The sequence below is a fragment of the Haemorhous mexicanus genome, chromosome 1 (genome assembly GCF_027477595.1).
Source record: "Haemorhous mexicanus isolate bHaeMex1 chromosome 1, bHaeMex1.pri, whole genome shotgun sequence".
NCBI classification, from domain to species: Eukaryota; Metazoa; Chordata; class Aves; order Passeriformes; family Fringillidae; genus Haemorhous; species Haemorhous mexicanus.
The window spans coordinates 147,968,115-147,979,504 of NC_082341.1; the positions used below are offsets into that span (position 1 = coordinate 147,968,115).

The 11,390-nt window shown below is 44.1% G+C and overlaps 1 long non-coding RNA gene across 13 annotated transcripts in view; it reads left to right on the top strand.

Moving 5' to 3' along the window:
• LOC132337933 (uncharacterized) overlaps window positions 1-11,390 on the top strand; it is a 131,086-nt gene that overhangs the window by 5,934 nt on the left and 113,762 nt on the right. The window lies entirely within an intron of this gene.

The window sequence follows — 11,390 nt, forward strand, 5'->3', positions numbered from 1 at the left end:
CATCTTAAACATGTTGGCTGAGCAAAGTCCCAGCCAAAGGAGAATACATTGAACCATTTTGCACAGCTCCCTGCCCAGATAGGGAGTGAGCCCTAAATGCACAAGTGGAAGGGGCATGCTGACTATGCAGGGAACATGTGGTGCAGGAGGCTGGAGACTCCTACAGCCTCTGTAGCTTTAGGAGAAGTGGCTTTTCCTAGATGTGTTTCAGCGTTTTTCAGACTTGTTGTTGCAGCTTAGTGTCAGATCAGGTATCACTGTCCTTGCCTTTGGTGCAGCTCTGGGTTTGTGTGGTGCTGTGTGTGCTCCTGTTCATGGTGGAAACAGTAGTCCTGGGCTCCTGGCTGAGCCTGTGGGATGTGGAGCAATCACAAAAGCCCAGACTGTGCTTGAACCCTTGACATCTCCCTGACTGGATAAATCACAGGTCCCTCTTTGCCGATATTGATGTTTGCTATTATTATTATTATCCTCATTAGTATAACCACCATTACTCTTTTATAAGCTGTGTTGTAAAGATATTTATTGTACAATTATGTAGTCATGCTATAGCAGTCTCTAGAAGTGATGTACCAAAACCCATTTATGCTTCAGCTGGGGTTGTAAATAGGTAGTCACAGCTATCAGTGACTAATTTAACACACAGAGCAGAAAGCTACCATACATCATTTTGGAAATATTTAGCAATCTTTCCAGCCCTATTTAAATCATAATAATGGGTTTTTTAGTTTTGATCCTCCTTCATAAGAGTAGGAAAGTCTGAAATACATTTTCCCAGAAGTTCTTCTGGGGGAAGCAAAGGCCAAGAGCTTAATGTTGAGGCACATGCAACTGGAATACTGCTCAGGAGTTTTAGAAGATGATGTTTGCTGAATCCTTGGTTTTACAGGTATCTCATATCTGGTTTTGGTTCTTCTTAGTTAGCTTTGGGGGTGAGCAAAGCTTTGTACCTTTCTTAACTGTTAAAAAGCTGCTGTTACATTATCTAAAAATGCTAACAAAAATATACATGTGTTTGGTGTTACAGAGGAAAATAATCAGCCTTGTTTATGAGCTGGGAGGGTGGACTGGAGACCACAGAGGGTTCTTCCCACCAGCATGTCTCTGTTTTTTGGTAACTGAGGCAAAACTGAAAAGCTGAGCTTTTGATCTCCATTTGTTGAAAAAGATGGAAGGAGGCCCAGCTTTCCTGAATATACAAGAAGAGTAAATAAATATGATTAAGATAAGCAGGTTCAGAGGGGAAATTAGTCTTGTAAAGTTTTCTTTATCTTGAGTTGTTAGTACAAAGACTTACCAGTTCTGCTTGTTACAAGCATCTTGGAAACATGATGGGGTTCCCAGTGATCGGTTGTGGGGGGTTTGGTGGCTGAACAAACCATCTTTCTCCCCCCAGGTTCTACTCTTCTGCTTGACTCTTTCATTTGCACTTGTTTCAGGACAGCCACTCTCTTCCATATGGCTGTTCACAGCATAGAGTAGCAGATTTCTAATGTCAGGTGGACCTCAGAGCCTCATAGAAATGTTGAGCTCCTATGCTTGACATGGTCAGAAAGTGCAGTGGTGACTTGTGTAGGTGCCTTTTAAGGGGCAGGTCTGGTGGCTGCAGCCGACACAACCAGACAGAAAAAAAGCTTTTGAAAACTTCTTTCTAAGCAGCTGCATATTTCAAGTGCAAATGTTGAAGTTCTGGAAATAAGACCTTCCCTAGCTGCTATTTTACTGTGGCAGGTAAGTACTGGCTTTTTATCTTTCATAACATGGTTAATGGCCATTCTTCATATGGAGAAGAAAAGGGAAGGGAAATTTGCAATGATTTTGTAATTTTAAGTGTATCGAGTACAATCTACAGGTTACTAGGTACTAGTTTGGGTGTAAGTATCTTTAAGATAGGCTGTAGCCTGTTCAGAGCTCAATACATTGCTTTTAGCATAAGGCATATAGCACAACATTACATTTCCTGGGGGTTCAGCCTGTACCCCTCTGTGGGTACCCATTGTCCCTGCCTTCCTTATAGATCCTGATGACCTGAGAGATTTTTACCAAATTCCTTGTTTTGCAGGATATTTTTAATAACTTTTAGTGATTATTTTTCTTGGCTGCTTTTGTGAGACAAATTACAATAAATAGGATTGAAATTCTGTACATCCTTCTGTTAATTTAACACCACCTCATGGATCACAGCAGTATGGTAGGGGAGTGGATGGCAGGAATCCAACAACCTTCAGTCCCTTGTCCTGATCCACTAAGACAGAGAGAGCTTATGGTTGTTCTTGATAATGCTTTTCATCTTCTTGTAATAATATTAGGAGTGCTTATGTTCATGGTGTTAAATACCTGTATCTTGTTCTGTTTAGCAAATCTGGATGCTGAGCAGGTATAAATGTTGTCTCCACTGTGGCAGCAGAAAGACAGCTCAGGCTGTGAAGGTGTGAGATAACATCAGGGATGGGCTGACATGGGATCCATGCTCTCTAGAAAATCAGAGCTAAATCTCTTTAAGGTTTCCCTGAAGTGTGACAAAGCCTGTAGACCCATGAAATACTGCTTATAGCATTAATATTTTATTTGAAGATATTCAGGGATTTTGATGCCCATTAGAAGCTGCCAAGTGTTAAGGCTGACCTTCTGTGGCTGCAGCTTCACTGGAGTCTTGGCCAGCAGAGCAGTTCTGCACAGAGGCTCCTGATGTCCTTCCACAGTGCAGGCCATAGTGGCACCAGAAAAAGGAGCTTGAAGTCACATATGAGTTCTTAGAAGTGTCTGGTACCAAAGGAAAAATGATGAGATTGCCTCCTGCCACCAGTCTTGGCACGTGGAGCCCCACACTGCCCTGCAGGAGGTGACCTGGCCGGGCAGCCCAGGCCCAGGTGGCCACAGTATGATCATCTCTTTAAACTTTTTGTACCCAGCTGCTGCCAGGCAGCCAAGTTCTGAACCCCGTTGGCTCATTGATAAGGAAGAGCTCTCTGAGCTCCAGCAGTGTCCAAGAGCATGGGGAAGGTGGTGAAGAGCCTGCTGCTGCCCTGCTGTCCACAGGTGGTCAGTTGAGTGGGAGGGTTAGGAGTGCTCTTGACTTTCTCCTGGTGATAAACTTTCTTGTCCTGGTGTTTCTTTCATCTCTAGTTGTTTAGCAGGTCCAGCACCTCTTCATGGGAAGAGTTCTGGTCTTGTCCTTGACATTTGCTGTGTCCTGGTTTGACAGCAGCAGTGACATACTTGTGCAGGGAGCCTGTGAGTGAAGGGAGCATCAGCCCATCCGGGAAGCTGCAGCCCGTCTCGGCTGTGTGTCTTTCTTTGCTGGCTTCTGTTATAAGTACAGATAAAGTTTTGAGGTCTTTTGATCTCTTGTTAGTGTGCTCCCTGAATTGCCTCAGGTAGCAGGAAGATTGCTTAAAACTTTGTGCCAAAGGCCACAGGAACTTTCTGCAAGGATATGAAGCTCTGCTCTCTGAGGGTCCAGTTTTGCATAAATTGTGCAACCACAAGAGATAAGGATCACCACAAACCTCATAATATTCTGCTCTAAGTTATGTTCAGCTGAAGGTCCTTTTCCTAAATATATAGCAATGTTTTGTATGATGTTTAAAGACAGTTAAGGAACACACAAACAGACCGAGACCCTCCACTGCTGGGTTGGAGGAAGGAAGAGAAAGAAGAGGTATCAGATGTTAGTTCATTAGCTAATACAGTACACAAAAGATAATATGGTAATGACTGCAGTGTTTAAACAGCATTGAGAAAAATGCCTTTGACTGCAGTTCCAGTTACCTGCAGTGGTTTGAGACTTTTAGGAATATAAAAAAAAGTTAGGAAATTGGAAGAATAAGGTAGGGATGTCCTTAACTCTGCCCTCCCTTTCTTCACCCATTTCAAACTAGGATTAATTACTAGAAATTTTTGCTGTCACAAGACTGGTTTGTAGCACCTTGTTGCGTTAACAGGTCCAAGCAAGCTCTACTATTTCGCAGATTTGTTACATGTTAAACTTTTTTTTTTTAAACTGTTGCCTCATTTATCACCAGGGATGGTCTCACAGATTCCAAGTAAATTGATACAGGACTCTTAGTCCTGATCTGTTTTATGTGTCTCAAAATGTGACATTTAAACAAACCAGCAGTTAGAAGAGGAATCTTGAAGTCAAGATCATGATGGACATTGTGGCCACTTTAGTTAGGGGTTGTTTCTGTGTGGTTTGATGGATGTGGTGGTTCTGATGTGGGCTACGGCTCGCCGCTGGTTGTTTCAGTCATGGGGGATCTTTACACCATACCCATTAGTGGTTTTAGCAGGAGTTCAGAGAACAGGGAATAGTTGGGTCTTTGCTCCCACTGTGTTGTGGTTGATCCCTTCCCAGCTTCCTGTCTAAAGCAGGATTCTTAGATGTGCCCATCCAGGATTGCCATGTATGGTGAGTTGACAGTGTCTCCTTTGGCGTGGCTCCATTCTGGTCAGCCTGCCTTATTTGTTTCTGCTTTCTATCTTTATCTTGGTCTTACCCTAGGTCATTGGGTCTCTGGGACAGGGTCTGACCTTTCTGTTCTATTTTTACATAACGTGCAGCACAGACGCGTTTGGTATCTCAAGCTCTTGGCGGTGCTGTGTGTAATGCCAATAACTAACAGTGCTGATATTCCTCCTGTGCATCTGTGGCTGTTTGTGCACACGATGACCATAAACATGCTGCTGTAGAGTGAGTTTTCTTTAATAGCTCCTGTGTTGCTTCAGCTCTGAATAGCAGTAAAACTGGCAGCCAGCTTGGTGCAAGAGGTGTACGGAAAGCATTTCCATGCCACTGAAAACTGTCAGTGCTGACTTGGCTGGTGGTGAAGATAAAGAATCACTGTATATAGATAGAGAAAATGTAAAATAGTTTGCGTTGGAAAGACCTTAAAGATCATGTAGTTCCAACTCCCTTGCCCTGTGCAGGGTACCTTCCACTAGGGCGGGCTGCTTGAAGCCCCATCCTATATGACCTGAAACACTTCCAGGAATGGGGAGTCCCCAGCTTCTCTGGGCAACAAGTGCGAGTGTCTCACCACACTCACAGGAGAGAATTTCCTTTTGTGCAGGGCAGTGTAGATAAAGCATGGCAGAGTTTTTCTACTTGTGTTTGTATAAATATATCTATACACAAATAACATTTCTAGTATTTTATATGTATACAAACATATGTGTGAAAGCATAATTGCCTATGTATCTCTAACTTTGCTTCTTCCTCATAGTTTCTCTCTGCTTCTTTGTTTCTGTTCCACTTTGTGTTGGAGTGTTATGCCTTTGGTGTTTTTCATAGGCCTATTTCCCTTGTTTTTTCTTACCTTATTTCCCCTTTCTTTTCTATTCTGGCTGTTCTTTCTATATCTTCTTGTCCACATATTTCTCCTGCAGGTTGGTTTATAATTTCTATTTTTCATGGCTTCTCCTTTCTCTCACCAGGGCAGGTTGGCCAAGCACCCTGTTAACCTCTCAGCACACCCGACAAGTTGGTGACCTGATAATGACAGCAGCTGTACCCTTAATTCTTGGAAAAAAGGAATTAGAGATGGAGCTTCTCTCATTTCCCTTCTTTCTAAATCATTCTCAGCCTGAATGTTTTGTTTTCCCTTTTCTGCTCTGGATTGCAGCTGCTGTGGCTGAGTAGATATTTCTGAGATCTGATGGTTAACAATAAAATTGAGGTTAATGGCCACAGTTTCTCTGCACCTCAGGATCAGTGATTTCCTTCCTTGCCGGGTGCAGTCTGCACTCCAAGCCCAGACTCTTCATTCCTTCTGTTACCTCTTATCTTTCTGCCTCTTCTCTGCTGCAAGCCCAGGGCTTTTCCACTTGTTTCCAGCTGTGTTTGTGCCCTGCAGGGGACTGAGGCCCTGGTTTGTGGTGGCTCTGTGAGGGCTGCCATGCCCTTATGGCAGAGCTTTTGGCTGTGGGAAGAGTTGAGCTCTTGGTGGGTTTGTGTGTGCATTGGTGATGGCTTGATTTGAGCAATCCCCATCCCTCTAAGAAGATGCCACCTGGTAGGAGCAAGCAGGCAGCATTGGGAGCTGGGGACGCGTCTTGCGCAGCACTTCCCAGTCCGTGCAAGCAGTGAGTGCTGCCAAACTGCCTCTTTTAGGGGTTGACTTGTAGACAGTAGAACAGCATTTTGACTGCTTTTGATTATACAAACAGAGAGATCTGAAATGGGAAAGGCTTTGATGTTGGTGAACTGCAGAATATGCTCAATATCGCTTGACAGCAGACATTTTATTTTCAGCTGCATCAGCCTTGCAGCAAGCTCATTGGTAGGGTGACTTTGCTTGCACAGCTGTTTTGGTTCCCCCTCCCCACCGAAAATCCCAGGACTCAGCACTGCCTTTCCCATCCTGAAATGCTTCTAAGCCCCAGTTTGTGGCATTGGTTATTTTCTGTGCATGGCAATTCCTGAACGTGCCCAGCCAGCGCTCCCAGGGGGTCAGGTCGGGTGAGCTCTGCTGAGCATGGTTTAGGCACGCAGACCTGCGGAGGGGCTTTCCTTCCAATAGATGGAAAGAGATTTTTTTTGTTTCTTGGAAAGATGTAACCCGAGTAGAATATTTCAAGGGATGTCATCAAGGTGAATAAACAGAAATCATACTCCAGACTGTTCCCTGCATGTGGCTGATGATAATACGTGAGGCTCCTTATGTGAAATGTGAACACTCAGTGTCGTGTTTCAGCCAGGATGACACTTCATTTTTGTTCCCCTCTGCAATGCAGACTTTCACAAGTCATGCAAGTGTCCTGTGCCTCTCACCCCCACCCCTCAGCCCCCTTGGAAGAGGGGCTATTTCAGGCCATGCTTATAACCTGATCCTGTTGATGCCTCTTGCACCCAAGGATCTTTTAGTGAGAATTGGTGTGATGTGCAATTTTAAAGACACTCAGGCCAAATTCCATTTCCCTTCCTTGCCCAAATAGTTGCTTTTTTTTTTTTTTTCCCTCTGGTTAAGTTTGGCTCAGGAATGGGGCTTATCTCCATGAATTTGTTGCTGCCAGTCCACTGAACCCAGTGGTGGCACCTGAACGTCTCTAATAGCTGCAGCCTCAGGGTGGGAGGTCTCTGAGTGACACTGGTTGAGTTGGGGAATGCCAAGGACCTTGCCTTGGAAAGCATAAGGAGCAGATCATGGCTGAGGTAACCTGGCAGACAGCTCAGAACATTTGTTTCTACAGCTAGGTCTGCTTAATGCCGAGCTGTCACTGTGCAAGTTCTCTCAGATTCAGTGCTGAGGCTTGCAATGCTGCTGGTCCTAAATTTTTGGGCTCAGGTGGGGGTAGACTTGTTATACTGGGAGAGATGCTGATGTTCTTAGCCAGCATTCTGTCTCTGGCCCTGGTCAAAGGCAGGTGCTCCAAAACGAAACAAAACAAGCTGTGGGTGAAAGTGAAATAGATGGCTAAAAAGTAGCCAGGTCATATGAGAAGCTTTCTACCAAAACATTTCAAGCTCATTTTGGCTTGTGCCCAAGTCATGCCTGCTCACCAGAGGGCTTGGCGATGAGTTGTAGGTGGCTGATTCCAGCTAGTTTACAGCATCTGAACATATAAATCTTTCCTTTCTTCCCCTCCAGTATCCAAGTGTGTGGCCTTTGCCACTTCAGTGTCTCTTTTAAGCAGCTTAAAAGTTTTTCTAAGTGAAATATGCTTCTGTGCTGCAGTTCAGAGATAAATATAGCTGATGAGTTGAAAGAAGACCATAGTATGTGTTATGTTGCCTTACCCAGTATTTTTTTTTCATTTTGTGGTGATTCTGTGCTAACTCAAAATGGAAAATCTCCTGAAAGATGTTATTTTTCCTTTTTAAAGAAATTACAGGCCAGAATACCATTCACTGCCTTAAGCTGCATCCAGTAAAGGATTAACCCCCCACCCCTCTCCTCCAGCCCAGCGCTGTGTGTTTGGAAAGCGAGCGCGTTTGTAGCTGAGCCAGCTCTAATAATAATAATTAGTGTTGAGAAGCACAGAGCAGCCTATGATTAGCAAAATAATTATTGCAGAGTATATAAATTGAGAGGTGGGATTTTGACAAGGCAAGAGAAGTGCACACTGCAGCTTCCTGGGGCGGCAGTGGACTCCTGTCTTCCTGTTGATGTTCTCCCTGTGAAGTTGGGTGCAGGAACTGTGCAGAGCAAAACATGTTTGTAAAATGATGATTGCTTTTGAGTTTTTCCAGTAGATTCTGGTGATGAAAGAACAGCCAAAAAACTTGTAAATAAGAGTTTTACAGTGTGCTAGGCTCCCTGGGGTATTTTTTTTTTTTTTTAATTTGCATGCAATTATTGGATATGATTTCTTTGCTTGCTGGGAGGCCAGAGTTTGACTATCTGTTGGCTCTGTACCCTAAAAATTAGCCTAGGAACCCTTCCAGAACTTCTCCTTCACGGGTTCTGGTTCAGATCCTGGTCAGTGGGATGGTTCTATTATAGGAGTCTGCTCTGATGTGTATGAAGGCAAGTTTTCAGCTCATAGCTGGTGACTTGTTGCCTTAAAATCTAATCTGTCCTAAGAGTGAGCAGAGCGTTTTACACAGAGCTTTCCCCTCTATGCCAGCAAGGGCAGAGTTTCTCTGGGGCAGCTATTGCTGGAGCTGCTGGCACAGAGCAGGTTGGGAGGTGGCACAGGGCGCACACGGTAGCCGTGGGCCATCCCTGGTGCAAAGCTTTGGGGTAGAGCTTACCCTAAAGGCAGGCCCAGCATTAGGGGCTGTTGTAACTGATCTAGCCCAAAAAAAACAGCAAGACTTGGGAGATGCTTCCTAAGGATGGTGGCAGGACAGGCATCCCCAGACAAGATTTGTGGAAGGACCCCTGCCTGGGTGCTGCCCAGCCTATGTACCCTCCCTTTTTGTAACATAATCTATCTGCAAATAAATATTGTACCAATAGAAACAAGTCTCTAAACATAAGAGACTTCATTTTGACTAAAATGAACAGAGGGTACTTTAATGTCAATCTAAGGGAAGCCAAATGAATCTTGCAGACTGCCTTAGGTGTTGGCATCAGACTTGTACAAATAGGGCTTGAATCTTCCCCCACAATGCTTGCTACTGTAATAGACAAATAATAATAATAATTTTAAAATAGTGCCTTAGTTAGGTTTGTTTTACTTGAGACAAGCAGATGGAGTGCATCCTTTGATCCTTCCTATCCTTTGATTGTTGTGATCTTGAGTTTTACTTTCCTGTATCTTTTCTGGCAATGATCAGAAGGACACGTGTCCATGCACATGTCCTTGTATGAATACACATGCCACACATTCACACACACTTACCTTAAGCTCTTTTTCTGTATTATAAAATACATATCTGCTTTTTCCCCTGTGTCAGAGACAGCTGGTATTGCCTGCATCCAACCAAACAAGCCACTGAGTTTATACCACCATGTAGAATTCCGGAAACCCAGTGAATGTTTTTCTAATAAGAGGATATTCTGGCCCTCTTGATAATCAGCCCCCCATTGTAAAGTAATTTTGAGTCAGAGGTTTAAATCTTTGTTCCAGTGGAAAAGATTTTTATGGGCAGCACAAACAGGCATTACATTCTGGGTATTTTTTTTTAGCATAGTTGCTTAAAATAGCACAGATTCTGAATCCAAGGGAAGAGAGAAAAGTTGAAACAATAGAAATCATGGTCCGGTGGCACAAACCTCGCCCCACCCGAGCCCCTGATAGAAATTTGGCAGAGGCAGCAGGCTGGGTTTCCTTGCCATGAGACACTGAATCACATGCTGGTGGTTGCTTTGGGTTTCTGCCTCTGCTGGTGGTTACCCTGCTTTCATTTTGGGGATGTCATAATATGTCTTTGGAAGTCAAAACGGTGCCAGTTTTATGCAGATTTATTCTCCTGCTTCTTGCATCCTTCTTGTATTTGCAGGCAAAAGGCTTTTCTGGCAAATGTGCATTTTGGAAACATGTTGTCCCCATGATTTTGGGTTTTGACCCCTTTTCCTTTCCCTTCTTTCCTGCTGTGATTAGGACATCCCCAAATGAGCCCAGTTCCTCCCACCAGTCCTGCACAACCAATTCATTGCCTTTGTTTTCACTGGCTGGGGTTGCCATGGCAGCAGCAGCCCTTGGGATAATGATTTTGTCATGGCAGAGCAAAGGAGTCCACACCTCAGGGAAGGTGTGACTTGTGTGTTGATGAGGTGGCAGATGGCTCAGAGGAGACAGTACCCAGGTCAAGGTGAGCTGGGAAATCTCTCTGGATTTTCCTGTGCTGTAGAGGATGCTCCTGGGCACGTGGTGGGTTTTGCCAGCAGCATTGCAGAGATTTAAGAGCTCAAAGCTCTTAAATCTTCTTTTGCTCTTCATTCCTGAGCAGTCTGGTGCTGAATGATGGCCATGCATAATTTTCTGCTTCCGCTTCTCATCCAGATGCTGGTGCTTGTGCTGATGTAGCAGCTGGGTACACTCAGATGTGGCATCACCCTTGCACCTGCTATGCTGCAGATGATGGATGTGCTGCCTACAGAGCAGCCTCTTCCTTATCCTTGCAGGTCCTTGGTGGAACCCTTTCCTGGCAGGTGGGAAAGGTGCTCTCCTCTTATCTGCCCTCAGCTATCTCAGTGCATACCTCTGCTGTAAGCACTTCACCTGAGCAAACAAGAACAGCACTTTGATTGCTGCTTTATCACATGGGAATGGCAGCCGTGGTGCAAAGAGCTTTTACACCCAGCAGGGGCTCAGATTGACAGGCCTCAGTCCTGGGCACTTCTTTTGTTCTCCTGACCCTGAAACTGAAGCATCTTTTCAAAATTAAAATGTGACAGCAATCTTACTGTTTTCCCTAAAACAGTCCCTGAGGATGGAGGAATGGGGAGGTTAGCATCTGGAGCTGACGCATTTATTATTGATGATGCCTTTAAATGATTAAACTAATTTTCCTTGCATTATTTAAGGAAATTATGATATTCATCATTAATGAAAGATGTCTGGGGAAATGTGTGATTCAGAGCTGTAAATACCTTCTCTCCTCCTTTTGTCACTTGCTGCCTGTCTTCTCCCAGCTCTTGTTTGACATTTTGGAGTCAATGTTTGTCCTTCTGTCAGCACCTCCTGCTGCCTTCCTCCTTGATAAAGGTGACTCATGGTTGCATAAGGGTGAAGTGACTTTTATTCTAGATAGGTGACTTAATTTCTAGTGTCACCAGGGCTTACATAAGGGATGTAATAATCTGGATAAGGAAATACGTTTTAGAAACTCTAAAGCACATTTAAGAACTCTTTCTAGCAAATGTTATTCAAAGTTGTGTCCTATAAAGAACTTTATAAATTTATAAATTACTGTCAAGGATAACTGGAAGCATGAACAACCCTGGCATTAGTTATGCTTATCTCCCTGCAATATGATGCAGTATTATAGCTGGGGTTTA